This window comes from Orycteropus afer, unplaced genomic scaffold, assembly GCF_000298275.1.
Source record: "Orycteropus afer afer isolate SDZICR_OR568_19922 unplaced genomic scaffold, OryAfe1.0 scaffold00109, whole genome shotgun sequence".
Lineage (NCBI taxonomy): Eukaryota > Metazoa > Chordata > Mammalia > Tubulidentata > Orycteropodidae > Orycteropus > Orycteropus afer.
In genome coordinates this window covers 6327247-6333257 of record NW_006921696.1, presented here as the reverse complement: position 1 = coordinate 6333257, position 6011 = coordinate 6327247, and the positions used below count along the sequence as shown (strand labels likewise).

General features: G+C 41.2%; 1 non-coding gene across 1 annotated transcript; it reads right to left on the bottom strand.

Annotated features, from left to right (window-relative positions):
- Positions 1-38: 38 nt before the first annotated feature.
- TRNAG-GCC lies at positions 39-109 on the bottom strand. Its single transcript has one exon. It is a non-coding gene; the product is annotated as a tRNA-Gly (tRNA).
- Between the last annotated feature and the right edge of the window lie 5902 nt (positions 110-6011).

Genomic DNA, 6011 nt, shown 5'->3' with positions numbered 1-6011 from the left:
TTAGGCACTATGCTACCAGAGCTCCCAAACAAGTGGGTTGCATGGGCTGGGAATCGAACCCGGGCCTCCCGCGTGGCAGGCGAGAATTCTACCACTGAACCACCCATGCGCTGTCGTTGTCACCCATGCGCTGTCGTTGTCCCCCACTCTATCTAGGATCTCCAATTTTGATCCCTTTCCAAGCATTGGCATTGGCATCCAAGTACCATCTAGTTCTTCTGGGCTTAGGGTCAAGTATCAGTATTTTTTGAAAGCACTCCAGTTTATTTCAATGTGTGACTAAGGATAAGAACAACTATTCCATATGTGTACATGTGAAAGCTGGACAATGAATAAGGAAGACCTCAGAAGTAGAGGGTCAGTGAAAAAGGGGAAGATCCTCAACAAGGTTGATTGACACAGTGGCTGCAGTGATGGGCTCAGGCACAGCAAGGACGGTGAGGCTGGCACAGGACTGGGCAGTGTTTTGTTCTGTTGTACACAGGGTCACTATGAGTCGGAGCCAACTTGACGGCACCTAACAACAACAACAACACTGTCCCCAGTATCTTTTTTTATTTTATAATTGCATTGGTGTGGGACTGTTTTCATCCATTTTCTCTGGTACTCATAGTCCCTTTTAATCTTACAATTTGGTGCTTTAATGCTGGAAAATTATCTTAAATTTCTTCCTTAATGATTTCTTCTCCTCTCTTGTTTTCTGTTCCTTTATTCTGGAGATATTTTTCAGATATTGAATGTCCTTGACCGTTACTCTACCATTCTTCTTTTTTAACCCTCTTTTCTGTTTCTGTCTTTTTTGGTCCACATTATGGGATCTCTCCTAAACTTTACCTTCCAACATTAATTTTAAGTTTTTTAATATCTCCTGTCATATTTTCTGTTTTCAAGAGCACTGTCCTGTTCTCTGAATGTCCCATTTTTAATAGCATTTTGTTCACACTTAAAGTATGCAATATATTTTCTTATCTCTCTGAGTGTATTAATGGGAGTGCTGCTTTTGATGTTTTCATCTTTCTGCATAGTTTTTGTCCCTCCAAGTTGCCTATTTTTGTGTGTGTTTGTTTTAGTCTTTGTTTTTCCTGTTAAAACTTTTCCTTAGGTATCTGATTGTCTGCTCATATGTAACTTGTTGTCATTGTTATGTGCAATCAAGTCAGACCCGACTCATAGCAACTCCTCCTTGGGTTTCCGAGGAAGTATCACTATGGAAGCAGATTGCCCAACCTTCTTTCCGAGGAGAAGCTGGTGGGTTTGAACCACCAGCCTTCTGATTAGCAGTCAAGTGCCTTAGGCACTACGCTACCAGAGCTCCCCTCATATGTAACATAAGGCAATAAAAAGCTGATTGGAAGCTCTGACTAGTTGCTAGGATTTATTGACTATGGGCTCACATACTCTGATCTTCAACACAAAAGTTGAAAGCTGGTAATCCATAAGCTAAGTCTGAAACAAATGTGTTTGGTGTTGTTTGAAATTAAATGTGTATGTCTTTATCTGGGAGTTAAGCTTTCTTCTTGTTGTTGTTAACTACTCCCAACTCCTGGCAACCCCACGCATAATGGAAGGAAACACGGGCCAGTTTCACACCATCCTCTGACCAGTTGTGGATCCAGAGATATTAGCCCCATCGTTAATTTCTTCTGAGACTTTGTCTTTCTTCTTTCTCTTTTAATCCTGATGAGTAGAGACCAATAGTTGTAACTCAGATAGCTGCCTTTAAATATGCATTTTTAATTGTATTTATTTTATTGTTGTTGTTGAGAATATACACAGCAAAAATATACCAGTGCAATAGTTTCTAAATGGACAATTCAGTGACAGTGATTACACTCTTCGAGTTGTGCAATCACTATCACCCTTTTATTCTGAGTTGTTCCTCCCTCATTAGCACAAACTCACTGTCCCCTAAGGTTCCTATTTAAACTTTCAAGTTGCTATTGCCAATAGGAGGAGCTCTGGTAGCATAGTGCCTAAGGTACTTGACTGCTAACCAGAAGGCTGGCGGTTCAAACCCACCAGCCACTCCTCGGAAGGAAGGTTGGGCATTCCTACTTCCGTAGTGATACTGCCTCGGAAACCCAAGGAGGGGTCGCTATGAGTCGGGGCTGACTCGATGGCAAATAACAACAACAACAACATTGTCAATAGGATCTCATACAGATAGTTCTTAAAAGAGCATAAGGCTGAAGGTAGACCTTTTATATTAGTTAAACTAAATTTTTGTTTGCTTTTAAGAAGACATAAAAACAAACAAACAAACAAACAACTCACTGCGGTGGAGTGGATCCTGACTCATAGTCACTCCTCCTTGATTTTCGGAGGCAATATCACTATGGAAGTAGATTGCCCAACCTTCCTTCCGAGAAGTAGCTGGTGGGTTTGAACCACCAGCCTTCTGGTTAGCAGTCAAATGCCTTAGGCACTATGCCACTAAAGTGGGAATAAATTTGGTTTAAAGTTTAAAGATTATCTCAGGGCAATATTTTCAGGAGTTCATCCAGCCTCCATGGTGATTCTCCTATAGTAATGATAGTTGGGCACCATGTAGTTCTTTTGGTCTCACAGCAAAGGAGGCAGTTGTTCATGGAGACAAACAGCCACATATTCCATATCCTCCTTTTATTACCAACTCTCCTTTTTTCTCTGTTGCTCCAGGCAAATAGATACAAATTGGTGTGCTTTGATGGCTATTTGCAAGCTTTTAGGATGCCAGGCACTACACAATGAACTAGAAGTAGAACAGAAGCACTAAACACGTTATTAGGCCAGTTAACCAGGACATCCTATGAAACCTTGACTCTGAATCTCCAAACCAAGAAACAAAATTCCATGAAGTGTTTAGTTATGCATAAGCAACCTCAGCAGCTACTCTTTTTTTGTTGTTGTAAATATATTTATAACACAACTTTTTCAATACAACTTTTTAAGGTGTACAACTAATTGACAGCAATTACAGTTACTGGCTATGCAACCCTATCCTTAATCAATGTGATATTTCCATCACTGCTAACTTCCCTCCCCCACCATTTTCCTGCCCCTGATAAATGCTAATAAACATTTGCCTTTATTTTTCTTTTTATATAAGTGAATTATACAACACTGCTGAAACAGATTAAAGAAGATTAAAGAAACAGAAATATATCCCATGTTCATGGATTGGAAGATTTAATATTGTTTACATATCAGTACTACTCAAAGTGATCTATGTATTCAATGCAATCCCAATCAAAATTCCAACAAATTTCTTTATAGAAATACTAAAAAAAAATATTCTCAACTTTGTATGGAATGGCAAGAGGTCCTGAAAAGCTGAAACAACGTTGAAAGAGAAGAACAAAGTAGGAGGATGCACCTTTCTTGGTTTAAACCATACTATATAGCTATAGTTTACTTGTGCTTTATTGACTATGCAAAGGCATTTGACTGTGTGGATCATGACAAATTATGGATAACATTGAGAAGAACAGGAATTCCCATACACTTGATTGTACTCATGAGGAACCCGTACCTTGACCAGGAGGCTGCCGTTCGAATGGAACAAGGCTACACTACATGGTTAAAAGCAGGAAGGCAGTGAGTCAGGACTGTATCCTTTACCCATACTTATTCAACTATATGCTGAGCAAATAATCCGAGAAGCTGGACTATATGAAGAAAAACGTGGCATCAGGATTGGAGGAAGAATCATTAACAACCTGAGATATGCTGATGATACAACTTTGCTTGCTGAAAGTGAGGATGACTTGAGGCACTTACTGATGAAGATTGAGGAACACAGTCTGCAGTATGGATTACATCTCAATATAATGAAGACAAAAATCCTCACAACTGGACCAATAAGCAGCATCATAATAACTGGAGAAAAGATTGAGGTTGTCAAAGAATTCACGTTGCTTGATTCTACAGTCGAGGCCAATGGAAGCAGCAGTCAGGACATTAGACACCGTGTAGCACTGGGTAGGTCAGCTGCAAAGGAACTCTTTCAAGTACTGAGGAGCAAGGATGTGTCCTTGAGAACTAAGGTGTGCCTGACACAAGCCATGATATTTCCAATCACTTCATATGCATATGAGAGCTGGACAATGAATAAGGAAGACCGAAGAAGAGTTGATGCTTTTGAGTTGTGGTGCAGGCGAAGAATGCTGAAGGTACCATGGTCTGCCAAAAGAACTAACAGATCTGTCCTGGAAGAAGTGCAGTTGAGATGTTCTTTGGAAGACAGGATGGCCAGACTTTGTCTCACCTACTTTGGTCATGCTGTCAGAGGGGACCATTCCCTGGAGAAGGATGTCATGCTTGGTAAGGTGGAGGGTCGACGAAAGAGGGGAAGGCCTTCGACAAGATGGATTGACATGGTGGCTGCGACAATGGGCTCAATTATAGCAAGGACCATGGAGCTGGCGCAGGATTGGGCGGTGTTTCGTCCTGCTGTGCATGGATGGGGTCACTATGAGTCGGAAGCAACTCGACACACCTAACAACAACAATAATATAGCTGTATAATAAAAACAGCCTTTTGCTGGTATAGTAATAGACACATAGACAAATAGAATAGAACTGAGAGTCCAGAAATAAATCTACACATTGATGGTTGTTCTGGTGCCACTCTGACAGGAATATACCACAAATGCGAGGCTTGAACAAACAGGAGTTTATTCTCTTACAGTTTGGAGGCTTTAAGTCCAAGTTCAAAATGCCAGGCTCTAGGGACTGGGTGAAAGCCCCTCAACCTTGGGGTCCAACTCTGCCTCCTGCTACCAGCTCACTAGAGCTAGAGACATTTTTTCACTCAGACAGCTGCTGGCTGCTGAGCCTAAGAAGCCCCGAGGTTGACAAATAAAAAGACACAGTCCCAATGTTACCAAACCACACGGCAGGCCATTAACTTAAGTTCATTGTAAGTCCCAAGGTCGGCAGAGCATAGCAAGCTTCTGAGCAACAACATGGCTACATGCAAGGTCCAAGCGTGCCATAGGCTAGAGACCATTCCCAAGGCTTCTCCTTATGTACAGGAAGCAGACCACATCCCAAAGTCTGCTTGTGGTAGATCCTACCATGGAGGTGATTGCCAGTCTCATTATGGGGAATAACTACCACCAGCTGCCCAGCCACTCATCCAGGCCCAGCCAAGTTGACACACAAACATAACTACCACAATGGTCAACTGATTTTTGGCAAGGGTGCTAGTTCCACTCAATAAAGAAAGAAGAGTCTTTTCAATAAATGTCATTGGGAAAGTTGGATTTCCACATGCAGAAAAATGAAACTATATTCATCCCTCACACTATACACAAAAACAAATTCAAAATAGATTGAGGACCTAAATGTCAAAACTAAAACTATGAAATTCTTAGAAGAAAATGCAGAGGCAACACTCTTAGGCCTAGCTTTTAACAATGGATTATTTAATATCATAATAAAAGCTCCAACAGCAAAAGACAAAATAAATAAATTGGGCCACATAAAAATTAAAAGTTTTGTTCATCAAAAAGACTACCATAAAAGTGAAAAGACAAACTACTAACTGGGAGAATATCTTTGGAAACTATGTATCCAATGTTGTTGTTGTTGTTAGGTGTCGTCGAATCTGCTCCTACTCATGAAGACCCTATGTACAACACAATGAAACACTGACAGGTCCTGTGCAATCCTCATAATCCTTGTTATATGCAAGCCCATTGTTGCAGCCACTGTGTCAATCCATCTTGTTGAGGGTCTTCCCTTTTTTCACTGACCCTCCACTTTACCAAGCATGATATTCTTCTCCAAGGAATGGTCCCTTCTGACACCATGATCAACGTAGATGACAAGAAAGTCTGGCCATTCTTGCTTCCAAGGAGCATTACAGCTGCATTTCTTCTGGGACAGATTTGTTCATTCTTCTGGTAGTCCATTGTTGTTGTTGTTATTTGCTGTCGAGTCGGCCCCGACTCATAGCAACCCCTCCTTGGGTTTCCAAGGCAGTATCACTACGGAAGTAGGATTGCCCAACCTTCCTTCCGAGGAGT